Below are 15,498 nucleotides of genomic sequence, written 5' to 3' on the forward strand. Positions count from 1 at the left end.
CACCGAGTGTACATCTTCTCTTTCTTTCTTTTTCTCTGTATTATAAACAGCTGGCTGCATTTTTTGCTTTTTCCCTGGGTGTGTGGCTATGGAGGTTGTCCTAACAAGCTCCCGCCCTTTACTATTTACTGCCACACCTTTGATTATGGAGCTTAACGCTTGGTGGGGACACTATCCAGAAATCTGTTTTCAGATCAAACCAAAGCCCTGGAAAGAGTTTCGGGGGGCGGGGCTAGCTCAAAGTCTTTTGCATGTACTCAGGGCTATTTTTCTAGAAAAAGAGGTGCCGGAACTCATCATGAACACCTCCCTCGTTCTCTTGGAATGGGAATGACACCCACCTGAGAGGTGCCAGAACAGAGTTCCAGTGAGTTCTGGCTGAAAAAAAGCCCTGTATGTATTACTGGACATTTAGCTGGAGAAAACCAAAGAAATAGGCCCGTTAATTTAAAGCACCAGGCACCTATTTCATTCAGCACCTCTTTTGGATGTGTAGCTCACAGTATCTCACTGCAAAGAAGTTGTGTGTCTTTGCAGCTTACTGTCTCATATTTTTCCATCTATAAAATGGGTATAATAACCATTTACTGAGCAGGGTAAGTGAAATAATGCGCCCAAGGCTTTTCACATTAGAAAAGCTATATAAATAAGCATTCATGTTGCCTCTGTTAGCAAGACTAGGATCTGGATTCTACCTCCCAACCCCCCACCAATATACAGCATGACCATAAATACAAGAACCTAATGGAGAGATTTAACTTAAGCTCTTTAATTGGTAACATCTAAGCCTTCAAAGTTTATAAATGGGCCCAAATCAATTGGAGAGCAGAATCTCTTCTTGAGGTCCCTTCCAGGTCTACAGTTTCAGTTTCCCAGGCCAGCCATCCAGCACTCGGTAGGATAGGAGCTGAAGCCAGTTCCGAAACAAGACGAATATTAGGTTTCAACCCAGACGAGGAGGAAAAAAACTCTAATCTTCGGCGTGTTTTAGTGAAACCCAATTAAGCTCTTGGCATCCTCACAGACGTGGCATTTGCTGCAAAGCAAGGCACTGAGCCAATGACACTGGTAACCGAAGAGAAACCAAGAGGGGAAAGAATCCCAGTTTATATCTTTTCTAAAATGTCTCCACATGCTTTCAAAAGGGCTGTCTGGCAGGACATTTTATTTTTACCACAGTCCTGGCCCAGCATAGAGAGAGATCGTTAAAGGGGCAACGGGATATTAACATTGCTCAATGTTTAGCTTCTTTTTGGCCAAGCCTTTGCCAGAAGGCGACGCATTTGTTCGGCAGTGGTGCTGTCAGCTTTCTTCACGGCCTTGTGATCTCCTCTGCTCTGGGCCAAACAGCTAAAAGGAGTGCTGAGTTTATTTTTTCAGAACTTTGTTGCTAAAAAGAGGGATTGTTAGGAAGGGAGGGAAATGGGAGAAGGATGGCAAATGAGCCCAGAGAGGAGCCAAAGCGCAAAAGCTATAATGAAGTAGAACATTCTTCTGGGGAAAACTGGAAGCCCAAGTTTACTTTCTTATTCTGTTGCCCCCTTGAACATGAGCAGCCCCCTTGAACATGAAAATACCTAGTTTTCTCTTCAGTGGGGAGCCCTGCAGCTCCTCCTCAAGAATTGCATAAGAGAGCCATTGTGGTATAATTGTTAGTGTGTGGAACTGGGACCTGGGAGACCAGGGTTTAAATCCCAATTCATCTGTAAAGCTCACTGAGTGATCTTGGGCCAGTTTACAAGAGGCCCACATCCTGTGTGTGTGTGATTTTTATGCTGCCTTTCCTCCCATGGAACACAAGGACATGGAACACATGGAACACAAGGTTCTTCTGCCCCACAATGTAGCTTTGGACCACAACTGAGAGCCAATTCTGTGTAGTGGTTAGAGTGTTGGACAGCATCTGGGATGCCATGGTTCAAATATCCATTTGGTTATGAAGCTTGCTGGTTGACCTTGGGCTAGTCACTGGTTCTCAGCCTAAGCTGCCTCACAGTGTTGTTGTGAAAATAAAATAGGAAGGGGGGAAGAGCAATTGAGCTCCTTGGGGGAAAGGTGCAGTATACATGTATTAACAAATAAAAATAAGACACATAAAACATTGATATATTTTTTAAATATTCTAAGTTTCCCTTCATCAAAATGTGAGCCCACAGTTTTAGGTGAGGAATTAAAATCAACCAAAAGCATGGCCACAGATAATAACAGATGAAATCACAATAGAAGCAATAATGGGCCAAAATATAGACCCAGGTAATTAAGTTCCCATAAGCTATAATAAACATTATCATCTAACAATCCCATCTTGTAAAACAGTTAAATCCAGAGTCTACAATTTCCAAATTATACTGCAGCAGTAAGGGCATGCATGTACTGTACATACCAATCAGCAATTGGCAATCCAGATCACTGTACCATATAGGATTGCAGCCTTAGAGGTGAAATTCATTTAGGGGAAAGGTATCCAGTGACAAAATTTCCTAGGAAAAAAACAAGTTTCTCCCACTTTGCCATTTATAGTAGCTATTTGATTTAGGTACTGTTTGATGGGGGGGGGGGAGTAACTGTCAAAATACTGAGTCTGGCATTGCTACCAACATTATTAAATAAAAAGATTTAAGATTCTATATTTAAAGTATCTCTCAGAAGTAAGATAATTCACCACTCCAGATGTTACAGATCTGTTCTGACATTCCTAGACAACAAACTTTTAAAATGTGTTACTTCTAGGGCTGTGGTAAATGTTTGCATTTAAAATACATTCATGCATGTCTTCACATTTCACAAGTTGAAGGCTCAGCAGAAGCCTGTTGGAAATAAGCAAAAATGTGTTTAATCTGTATTTATTTACTGACACTCTCAGAAAACTGAGTATATTCTTAGTGGTTCAAGGCACAGCTACATAAAAAGTCCAGCCTTATCAAAATTGTATAACTCTTCAGTCTTCTGAAGGCAATAGCATTCTCTCAGCTCTTGCAACTGCATTCTACTGCCCCTGATTCTTAAAGCGTGGGTCACTATCCTTTTTGACATATGGGTTATATTTTATGATAATGTGAAGTCATTAAGTAAGCCCTTATCAATTGTGCAAGTTAGTAATGAGCTCCCTGTTGTCAGTATTGGAGAAAGCATAGCCCAACTTTCTTGCACACTTTTTGGTGTCATGAACACCAGATTTCTTATTTCAAAAAGTGTTTGTGGGACTGAAAGGAGTGGGAGAGAGTTGCACTCTTGTTTTCCTTACTGCTGCCAGGAAGGCTTCACTGGGAGATGGTCCTACCAAGCGCGCTGTCATTTAAGGAAATCTCCTATTGTTCATAGGGAGCAATGCCCAGCCCACTTCACCCCCAAGCAAAGCCACACCTGCGTGAGATATAAAAGCCACGAGGGGCTTGCTGAGTTTTCACAGTAAGTGAGCTGGCTGCTCTTGTCATCTTCAGTCAGAGGTATGTAAGTGATGCTACAGTAAGTCCCTCTCAACTATTTCTTCATGGTCTTTGCCAGGCAACATAGAGGTGAAAGGTGTTGTTAATGCAACTGCAGATGAGATCCTAAAACTGATACTGGGTTGTATCATAGCTCATCAGTCGGAGGCAGAATGCCTCTGAATACTAGTTGCTGGGAATTGCAAACGGGGAGAGTTGCTGTTGCGTTCAGGTCCTGCTTGTGGGTTCCATAGGGGCATCTGCTTGGCTACAAAATGCTGGACGAGATGGTCATTTGGTAAACCTTTTGGATCTGATGACAGGAGCTCAGCAGTCCTTCAAAAGTTTAGTGTTATCACTGACTTAGGGTGATTCTTTTTTATGGCCAGGCTGCACATTAAATTGTCTGCTTCTCTGCCCCAAACCATTCTTACGAAACAGCACTGCTGAACTTTCCTCCTCCTACCTTTACCCTGAACGCGTTCTTCTGTGAAATTTTTCCTCTGTGGGATTTCAGACACATTGTGAGTCTGAAATTTTGGCAACCCTATCTCTGGAACAGGAGTAGCCAAGGTGGTACCCACTTCCTGTTGCTGCATTACAGCCCTCATCATTGTGACCAGTGGGCAGTGATTATCTATTGTATTTTAATATTTTGTTGGAAGCCACCCAGAGTGGCTGGGGAAACCCAGCCAGATGGGCAGGGTATAAATAATAATAAATTATTATTGTCTATGCAGAGTGAGTTCCTGGGCCAAGGGGAAGAAGTACTTGAAGAGGGAACTTTCAGAGGTGAGTGGGAGGAGGAAGCCAGCATGGCCTGGAGGCCTAGGAATTAGCCGGGCTCCCTGTCTGTTGTACTTAAACAAAACTGTTCAAGTCTGAGTTAACCCGAAGTGCCTGGAGTCTGTTTCTAGGAAAGACAGCCCTGCTGGGCAACAACGCAGGGCTAATGGGAGTTGTCGTCCAACAGCATTTGGAGGACACCACATTGGCAGCCCCTCCTGGAGCATATGCTTCCATTTAATTTACAGAACGTCTGTTTAAAGGAAACTGCAGGAGAGAGAGAGGGAGAGAGACGTGACAAACCATTTTTCATTGCCGCTTGCAGTATGGATGCCGTCTCATGCCTGCTGTCAGAAGTAACGAGATGGAGGGCAGGTCTCTATTGTAAAAAGTGCCTTCTTCGCCCTTTGAGGCAAGGTGCGGGCTTGTGGGCCTGGCCTGTGTTTCCTCTCTGCTTTTCTCTAGGCTGCTGGATTTGCCTCCACTTAAAATATGCTAATACGGAACGTTTTCTAAAATTTGATAGCCTGCCCAAATTGATCCTGCTCCTAATAATTTTGTTGGGAGTTAAATCCATTTGTGGTCGCTGCCCAAGTTCCATTCAGGCCTTGACATTTGGACATGCGAAGCGTCTGGAAAAGCAGGCTTTTCTTGCTGTTACTGGAACAGAGAGAGAGGCTGGGTGTGAAGTTCAGTGGGTAACACGACTAATTGCGCACAAGAGCTTTTAATTATCAGCCTACATTGTTTGAATTGTGTATACTCTCACTTCAACCATTGACATTGCTTCTACAATGCCAGACAGGGTGGTTCAGCACTTCAGTTGCTGGGTCAGAAATATGGTCCTGGAAATAAAATCTTTTACATGCTTTCTAATGGTGCTTCCAGACGGGTGTGTGTTATGAAATCAGTGTGACTCTTACACACATTCTTTACAGCATCTGTATGATGTGCCAGCATCAAGATGCCCATTCTGCTACTTACTTTTCTTTTTTATGGTAAACCTAGATTTCTCCTTACGTTGAACCTAGATTTCTCCGTAATGAAGAAAATCCAATAAGTAAAAATCATCAATTGTACATTCACGGTTGCTGCCTGTGTGGAGGAGATCTGTAGCATATTTGGGGGAAGGTGGTTTGTCACATATGTATTGGCATTCCAGGGAGTGGTCTCTGTCTCCACACCTCTGTTTCCATGTGCTCCTCACATAAGCACAACCCTAGCCGTTTTGTTTCTGGCATCCCAAATGATACAAGAATGGCTCTTTCCATGCAGCATTTTGAAGGTGTGTGTGGGTACAGAAATACCTGTGCACATGCCTAGAACAAGAAAAGATAGTAGAGAGTAACAGAAGGGGGCTGGGAGAGGAGAGGAGAGGAAACGCAATTGAGATACATTCCACCAAGTTTCCACTGCTGGTGTGGATAGCAAAGGGTAGAACACAATGAATACCCATGGTTGAAAATAAAATGCTTATGTGTGGCAGCTGATAGTTTTGCAAGCTAACATGCCAGACACAGAGAAAATTAGGTCTGGAATCACCCCAGATAAAACTGAATACAGGAAGAAAAAACTTAGGTATCATATTTCATTGGGGGAAAGTATTCTGAGTGTATAGAATACCCAGGGCTGACCCATCCATGAGGTAGATTGAGGCAGTCACCTCAGGCGACAGAATCCTAGGGGTACTGGCCTGTGGGTGCTCTGCCTTACCATGCAGAAGCAAGAAGAAAATGGTGGTGCTGGCGACTTCCCGCAAGATCTCTTGAGAGTCCTGAGACTCTCAGAGCTCCTGTGGGATCTTGCTGGAAGCTGCCAACGCCTGTTCTCTGGTGCCACTGTGGGTGTCCACCCTGCCTACATCCCCGCCTGCCCCGCCACTGGATAAGCAAGGAGAAGTGGCTCTGGTTTTGGGGCTCTTGCGAGATCTTGCCAGACACCGCAGCCACATGACTCCTGTAAACAAGGTTTTGAGATGGTGGGAGAGCACAGGGAGTCACCTTCCCATTTTGCCTAAGACGGTAAAACAGGGCGGCCACTCCTGATTATACTATTTCCATGACAATGCTGACATTTTATGTTGAAGTTGTTGGTATGTTAGTTTTGTTCAGAAGTGAGTTTTACTCACCTGTGCACTTTGATTGTTGTTGTTGTTGTTGTTGTTGTTGTTATAATTTCTGCCTATTGAAAAGTAGCTGCTGCTGTTGTTTTCGGCTGAAAATTGTGATAGCTGAAAGGTGTTAATCAGTTAAATGGTGTGCAATTAACCTGGGTAATGCTGATAACCATAGGCCTTTAGTTAGGACTGATCTGTTTCTTTCCATTGTTGTTATAACAGAAAGAAGTTGGAAAAGCAGCTCCTATTTGGACTATTTGGAATGCTGCGGCTGTGGAAAGCATTTGGATATTTCCAGTCCCTGCAGCGGATTTACAAGCAAAACAGAATTCTGCTAAAAGCTGCTGCAGGGGTTGGGATTATTAAAAACCTAACCTAAGCATCTTCTGTTTAGCTCACTGCAAGAAAACTTGTTAGCAGTAAATGAAGAAATTTATTAAACTTGTGCTGTGACAGCTCTCATCTAAAGGTCTTTCAGTGCTATGCTTCTGTTCAAGTTCTAAAGATGCAAGCATACCATACATTTATAGCACGTTCTCGTCATCCTCACACCCACGAAGAATCCTGGAACCTGCAGTTTAAGGGTGGTAGGAACTGCAGTTCTGGGGGTAAACTACAGTTCCTAGGATTTTTTGTGGGGGGGGGGGGGAATATGCCTTAAATATATGGTGTGTATTCAGTCAAAGTCTTTAGCTGCTCTTTTTTAGGAAAGTTAACTAATGCAAAAGTAAGAAAAAGGCTTGCAAAGTACAGAGCAGAAACATGATGTGGGTTTTCTTGAAAATAATCCTACATAAATTTGGGTAAATTGCATTCTCAACCCAATGGTCATTTGACATGTGTAATATTACAAAATTTGGCATTTATTTTCATTGCCAGGCATGCACATCTCATGAGTATAGGTTGTCCCTCCCACATACATTGTTTATTACTTTAATTATTTGCACATGGCAAACATGGATAACCTTTAAATTTCAACCCCCCTCAAATAATTTGTTCCTCCACCTTGCAATTTAACTGTGTTGGACAACACCACTGAACACATAGTTACTCTGTATTGCCTTTCGCCCAAACAAGGATAGTAGCAGCCAGCAGTTCAAAATATTTTCTGTTTCCTAGAACACAAAAAATGTGTGTACGTGTGTTTCTGGGTCAGATTCTGATTTCTGCTATCAGCAGAGTAAATTGGGAACTGGCTGGCGCTAGGAGCTAATGCAATGACAGCAGGCAGAAGAGCCCATTAGTTTGCTATCTTTCATCAGTCTTGAGTGAATCCAGAAGCATCTGGAAAAGTGTTTCTCTTTTCTTTTTCCATATCAATGCAAAGTGATTTTCATACTTTTCAGTGAATAATCACTTCCTCACACCTTAGCAGTTTTCATTGCCTTTTGAAAGATGCCTTCATTTTGGCTTTGAATCTGCGCCCACCTGCTCTTTGTAATGGATTTGCTTGTCAAGCACCTGGACTCTTAACAAGGGGACTGTAACATTATGCAATTCTTCATTCAGGTCTGTGTTCCAAAGGGTTGCACAACCACACATGTGATTTCCTTGTTGCTTGGGCAGAGATGCAGAAGCTTTGCCTCTCTTCAAACACCTCTTTACCCTGCAAGACTTTAATCACCATCCACCTCTGGAAATTTACCTTTCTATAGCAAGGAGAGCCAGATTCTGTGAGCACAAGCTTCTGGTTCTGCTGTTAGAATACTTTATTGTTTTAACTTCTTCTTAACTTTATTTTTCAGTTTTGGGAAAAAAATATAACAAACAACTTCCTTATACCACAACTAGCCAAGAAACATATTATTATTATTATTATTATTATTATTATTATTATTATTATTATTATTATTAATATATCCCACCCATCTGGCTGGGTTTCCCCAGGAACTCTGGATGACTTAAAAAAAAAACACAACAAAACATTCCATGCATGTACATTGTCAAGCATCTCCTGATTACCTGAGCACTAGGGAGTTTCATGGGCAGGCTTTAACAAGGTCAGTTTCCTTCTGAGAAACCAGCCCCATTCCAGTAAGTAGCAGCAACGGCAGTGGTGGGGAGTTGACTCCACAGCTCTACTCTGCCACACTGGCCACTATTGCTGCAAGGTATGGGGTAACAATTGCAAGATGCAACATTGTATACCCTCCCTGCAAAAAATAATGAATGAATTAACTCAAAACTGCCAGTGTCAACTAACCTCCTTGCAAAATTTATGCAAACTAATCAGGATGACTCAGAGCTACCAGTGTGAGTTTGACCAAACTGCGGGAGGCAGTGGAAGACAGAAGTGCCTGCCGTGCTCTGGTCCATGGGGTCACAAAGAGTCAAACACGACTAAATGACTAAACAAAAACAATCAGCATGAATGCGCCATAAACAGGCTGTCTGGTAGCGAACTATGTTTCTTCCTTTTGAAAAAAACATTTATTTTTCTCTTGACCTCACTAGCTATAATTCTCTGCCCTACTACGTGTGTGTCTCTGTGTGTTTATGTATGCACACGCACGTGTGTAATCTGATGAAGCAGGCTCTAGTGTACAAACATTTATAAATTAGTCTTTACGGTACTACAAGACGGTGGACTTTGCTGTAGAAGTCTCCATGGGCACAGCCAGCCACCCCACCACCAATTATTTCTGTTGTTTCCATACCACTGTTACCACTTCTAGCTTCCAAGGTTTGAGCATTTGTCCTCTGGGCCCTGGTAGGTGAGACTAGCCGTCAAAATTCTGTAGAACGATCTCTATCAGAAATATGGGGGACTAATTTCTGTGGAGATGGATTCTGAGGGTGGATTCTATCCCAGATAGGGGCATCAAAGCACACACACACTCCTTGAGTTCTTGGGCAAACTTCTTTATAGTAGCGTGCAGCTAAGAACATAGTGCTGTTTCTTGAGCTTTTAAGTTGCGATCTTGTCAGCAAAGAATTATAGCTATCCACGCCTCTTTCTTCCTTCTCCGCCGGATAATATCTCAGCAGCGGAAGGGAATAAAAAGGGAGGAGATAACAGTTTTTGTTTCAACGTTTTAGAGCTTGTGATCTCAACAGCCATGAGAAAAACCTAGCCTCTGGGAATCTGGAACCCTTTAAGAGAGATTAAGCCTAGATGTTTGATTGCAGAGCAAATTGGGAGCACAGTAATGAGATATTGCAGCTTTGAGTTTTGAATAGCTGGTGATTAGTGTTGCTGGAACTTTTCAAGCTGCGTGTTTTTGTCAAGTGTGGGAGGAGATATTGCTTTGCACGTATGGTTAGCTTTGCACAAGGCACCTCAGGTCACAGGAAACCTGTAAGCTGAACTGTGCCAAGGAAACACAGTTTAGACTCAGACACACTTAATCCATGCAAGGTTTTCAGCGTACCAGAGGCAATAGGTGAGGGTTATGTTTGTATGGGAGCACCTCCCAGTTCAAGACTGTAGCACCAATGCAGGTGCCTGGGAAAAGTCCTGCAACAATGACTTTTTGGCCTGGTTGGCATTTGTCTGTCTTCGGAGACAAAGGAGGAGTGGGCCTTTGGGGGTGAAGTCAAACTGTTGGAAGGTTGCAGCGTGGCTCAAAAAACCTTGTCCTGACATTGCACTATGGATTGTCAGAACAGTGCAGCCGTCACTGTAGTCTACAAAAGGGTCTGGGTCTAGTACAGTATGAATAACTGCAAGTCCAATAGCACAAGATGCAGTTCTACTCCTGACTTGAAGCAGGTGTGAACTCTTTGGGTTCCATGGAGGAAGAGGAGGACATGAATGAAATGTGTGGGACATACAACTGATACCCTCAATTTCTGCTGATGCTCTTCCTCATCTGGGATATGAGTGCTACTTCTGGAATGGTAGGAAAGAATGGATTTTTTTTGCCGGCAAAGGGGGAAAAAAGTTCAATCAAATGCTGACCAATTGTCATGAGGTCTTTACAAAATAATATACAATTATCCCACACTGTGGAAATGTGGAGATCTGAAGTTAACATTAGAAAAAATAGAAACTGAAATTGACAGATTTATTCATCCTTACATAGAGTAAGTAATGTGCCAGAGACTCAAATGTGCTTTTTAGTGTGTTATCAGAGAATGAACAAAGAAAGCTGCCTTACACTGAGTCAAGCCATTAGTCCACCTAACCCAAAATTGTCAACATCAGTAGTCTTCAACCTTTCCAGACCCAGGACCCACTTCTAACCCAAAGATGCATTTGGGGACCCAATTTTTCAGTCTTTTACCATATATTTGCATGGTGCTAGTGCTGATGTCGCGACTCACTTTGGATCAGGCCCTGACCCACTAGTGTGTCTTGACCCCCCAATTGAAGGCAAGTTGCCTACATTGACTGGAAGGGTAGGGAAGTGAGTAAGATGATGGCTACCAAATCCCTGGGTGGACTCAAGCCACCAACCTTTTGCTTAATAGCCAGACATAATAACATTTGTTGCAAGAGTGATAAAATGTAAACTTTTATATAGTATTTTATTTATCATGTTCAAAGTGTTTTGCATTATCTCAATAAAATCACATGTGAGATGTTCGGCATTGTAGCAATAATTCAGAAAATATCTCAGTTTCCCACAGAGTAGCAGTAGCCTTGATGACTTCAAAGAACTTGGATAAAAACTTTATTTGAAAGAAAGTCTTTCTGTCTGTCTTAGTGGGGTGAAGTTCTCTCTTTCACCAGCACCCCTGTAAACCTTTGCATGGTAGCTGGCAGAGTCCAATATGGACATGAAAGGACACATGACTTTTTTGGGGGGATAGTCTACAGGGAAAGTCAGCACATGGGCTTTGGGTAGCCTAGTTTGCCGTTAAGTTTAGTTTGACATTGCCTTTGTTTAGTGAGAAAGTTTTGGAAGCGTTACACTGACTCTTCTCTGCCCTATCAAATGTCTAATGGAGTTTTGAACTTTATGAAACGTGTGTCTGGAACCTGTTCTAAGCTCATGGAAAAAAATACACCTTGCACTGGGTGTGTTAGCTTGGTGTGCAGTTTACAACTGCTAAAGGAGCTCAAAGTTTTCATTGTAAATCCAATGTTTTCAGGATTTTAAGCTAAGCTAATAAAATGTTAAAATATGAAAATTGTGTCTAAACCTTTGGTGTATGGAGATATATATCTGCTAAAATTCTTCAGATTCACCATGAAGCAAGGGTTAGTGAGAGAGGAAAGAGATAGAGAGTTCAGGAGACCGTAGCCTAAAGGAGGCATTCTGAATTTTTCTCATTTTAAAATTCAAACTTGTGTTTGGAGGGTAGTTCTTTGGAGAGCAGTTGTGTAAGAGCAGGAGTTTTCCAAGCACTGTGTTACATCCAATAAGTGGGTTCTACGGTTTCCAATGAATCATCCTAGCCTGGCTAAGCTCCCATAGACCATACTGTAGAAGCTGCGTATTAGTTAGCTTGCTTGTTAAAGTGGCATCAAGCCACTCAGCAAACCCTATGCAGTCTACATAGTTTCATGGTGGGGTTTCCACAATTGCTTAGGGCTATGTTCAGAATATGGTGGTGGTTTACACACAGCCCAAGGCCTTCTGAGAAATGGAAACTTGGGGTAATGAATTCTGTACAGATGTAACTTACCGTGTTAAAAACATCATGTGATCCATCCCTGGGTGACACCTTCTGTAGCTTTCAGTGTGTGGCATGATGGCACTGGCCTTGTGAATGCTCCGACACAAGTACAGCTTATGGCTCACCAGTATCTCTGTTTTAAACAATTTTGGAAGATTTTCTAGGGTGCTGTGAGTCATGAACTAGTGTATATGGTAAGCCCACTAGTACTGCTGGAAAAATAAACTCAACCCATAGGATTCATCAAGGAGTACACAAAGTTTGAAGCCTTCATGAACTACAGTGATGAATATTAATGAAAAATGACTTTATTAATTTCTACTAATCTCCCTGTGCCTATAAAGCAATTAGATTCATTGGAAGGCCCTCACATTAGGCAGTGCGAAGCAAATGCCTGTGGAAGCCAATTTTGGGTGTCATGAAAGGGCAGCAAATTGTCAAGTATTTAATATCTTCTTATTTAATTTTTATACCTGGAGAGAGGCCCATGTGGGCTTTTTGATTTTTTTGCTGCAGTTGCCAAAATAGAATCACCAGTCATGGCTACTATGCATCATGATTGGGTTGGGGGCACCATTTACTATTCCAACCCAGGTAGCAAAATATCTGGGTTGGCAATGAAAGAGAGGAATCCCCGCTATATGAGGGCCTCTAGCTGCTGATCCCCACTACAGTGAAGTGAATTTAAAATTATAAATAAAATCCATGAGGATATTCACAAATTCCCCCCTCCCCCATGTCTGGCTTCCTTCACCAGTCACCTGTAGGCAACCTTATTTTATCTGCAGCAACTACTTCTTTTCTAAAGCAGGGGTGTTTTAGTTCAGGTGGTGGTAGTAGGGCTGATGCCTGGTGCCCAGGGAAGAGATGGTATCTAGAGTCCTAGCTAGTTGCTGCTGCTTTTGTATGGATTCCTCTTGGAAGGAAGAGAGCTGTCAAGGGAGGGGAAGAAAACGCTGTGTAGAGGAAAAACTTGACTTATATTTTTGAAAAGGGGTTAATGGACAAAACAGGAGGAAAAATCGTCACATGCTTTAAACCCACAAAATCCCTTAGTTAAAGCTGGGCTTGTCAGTCATTCTTATAGGGCAAAGCAAGGGCAGGAAGAGGGGAGAGGCTCAGCTTGTTCAAGGGGGAGCAGATCAGGAAGGTCTCCCTTCAGTTGGGTTTCTGTTCATTTGCATTGACAGTTCATGTTCTCCATTCATCTTCTCCAGACCCTGCTCATCATCTGGATTGATAGACAGACCATCAGTCGTTGGCCGCTGTGCTGCTTTGAAGGTTTGTCTCTTCTAATTGCATGCTTTATTTCACTGACCCTGATAATGCAACATATCAGTATTTCGTGGCAACTAGTCAGAACAGAGTAAGAAGCTTGTCCCTTGTTGCAGTTTGGGAAGTATACATGCAGCCCAGGCTCCCAACAGAGTGGCAGTGCAGTGCGTCATCCTGGGCAAACTTTGATTGAATCGTGAACACAGCTGTTGGTTGGTTGTGAAGAACATTGAGGCTGAAATGAAAAGCTGCAAGATTCTGCCTCCCAGTCTCTCTGGCATACTCTTTGAAAAGAGCTAATGTGTGAGAGAGTCTGGTGATGCATAGTAGGTCTTGTGGATTTAGTTCCTTTTGACAGCACTCTTGTTGCTAAGACACAATTACAGTGGAAATAGGAAGCAGAACATGCCCTCAGTTATCCTGCAGCAATGGCCCATGCAGCTCGGTGGCTAAGCAGATGACCTGAAAGGCACAGTACACACTGATACAGTGGTACCTCCGGTTACATGCGCTTCAGGTTACGTACACTTCAGGTTACAAACTCCGCTAACCCAGAAATAGTATCTCGGGTTAATAACTTTGCTTCAGGATGAGAACAGAAATTGTGCTCCTGCGGCCCAGCGGCAGCAGGAGGCCCCCATTAGCTAAAGTGGTGCTTCAGGTTAAGAACAGATTCAGGTTAAGAACGGATCTCCGGAATGAATTAAGTACTTAACCCAAGGTACCACTGTATATAAAATCATGATGCTGTTGTCTACATGGTAGGTTAGAGCTAAGGGTAACTAAAATAGCTTTCCCTAACCTGGCGTTTTCCAGTTGTTTTGGACTACAACTCCCATCAGACCCAATCACCATGGCTATTGTTCAGAAATTATTGGAGTTGTAGTCTGGATGGCACCAGGCTGGGGAAAGCTGCTCCACATAGAAATGAACAACTGTTAAGAGGCATACATTCTTGACTTCTTCTCCTGTGTGATTTAAATCCTGATCTGAAATCTTTTTGTAAGAAGTGCTCAAGCCAGTTACCCAGCTTGGACAAAATAGCAAGCTGTGCTTTTAACAAACCAGGACATCATGTATTAAAATAGACGAGGAGAGGTGCAAAGGGAGCATGGAGTATGTAGGCTTACAATGCATTTCCATGAGAAACCATAGTTTGTTGATGAAAGATGTCATTAAACTAGACTAGCATTGTAGTAATAGATCTAACTACCCGACTGATAGAGAAGTGTTAACTAAAAAGATATACTAAAAGATATAACTAAGATAACTAAAAAGATATACTGGGTTATATTCAGAGTAGATCCATTAAAATTAATTACCATGACCAACACAGGTCCATTAATTTCAATGGGTTGACTCTGAGTAAAAGTTAGTTGACTGTTCTGTTAGTTGATGGTTCTGAAGTTACGTACATTAATGGGCTGGTAAATAAAGTACAGCTGGGGGTAGGCGGTCTTTTCCTTTTGTGTGTGATCTGACTCAAAACTATAGTTGCCAAACAATTAGAGAATTTTAATACAATTAAGGATCCTATGTTAATTGCCTGTAACTAATTGCCTCACAAAACAAAATTTGCCCTTACTGTCTAACTAATGGTTGTAGCCCTGCTAAAAAATATTGGTAATTTGAGCAGTTTCAGTCAAATACTATAATTTCCTCATTAGTTACATGCTTCTTGATATTTTTTCCCCTGAGACATCAGTAATACCTTAAAATAGGTGCAGACCATACTGGTCCAGTGGTGTGCAGACATGGTTAAATATGTTTAGTGCTAACCCTGGTTACAATCCTGAACATTAAAAGAAAGCTAAGACCTGTCTCTGGAGTTTAGAACAAACTTAGTTGGTCTCTAAGGTGCTACTGGATTTTATTTTATTTTTATATTTCAAAAATTCTAGCAAGTTCTGTTTGCTAACCTGTGAGCATAAAGACTGGGGAGATGGGGAAATGGGTTTGCTAGGTGCAGACCATGGTTTGCAAAGTCATGGTTTTACATCCTGATCTGCAGCTACTCCTTAATCATGGTTTAAGTAGTTAGATGGACCATGTGAAATCAACAGTAGAATTTAATCGGTTGTACATCCTTCTATTAATCTATTTCTCCTAATGAGTTTGTTCCATATTATGATCTAACTTTGCAAATCGTTGCCGTATTACATAATCCCAGAATAGTGTTTTTTTAAGGATATATCCGGTAAAAGTGCCTAAAATGAGTGTATATCTGCCTGAAAATCTTGTAGCAGAATATGAAAGTAGCGGGGGGAGCCTAAACCAGCTCCAGGAATGTGTTGGTGCTGAGCACACAGCAAAAGGTGGCCTCTAAGAGAC

General features: G+C 42.2%; 1 protein-coding gene across 2 annotated transcripts in view; it reads left to right on the forward strand.

Moving 5' to 3' along the window:
- The window catches only part of COL8A2 (collagen type VIII alpha 2 chain), a 194,666-nt gene that overhangs the window by 112,272 nt on the left and 66,896 nt on the right, over positions 1 to 15,498 (forward strand). For both annotated transcript variants that reach the window (XM_081921467.1, XM_081921466.1), the window contains one exon: positions 13,110 to 13,173. The gene's annotated coding sequence lies outside the window, so the exon portion shown is untranslated. The remainder of the gene's footprint in view (positions 1 to 13,109; positions 13,174 to 15,498) is intronic.

This window comes from Podarcis melisellensis (genome assembly GCF_964234715.1).
Source record: "Podarcis melisellensis genome assembly, chromosome: 8".
Lineage (NCBI taxonomy): Eukaryota > Metazoa > Chordata > Lepidosauria > Squamata > Lacertidae > Podarcis > Podarcis melisellensis.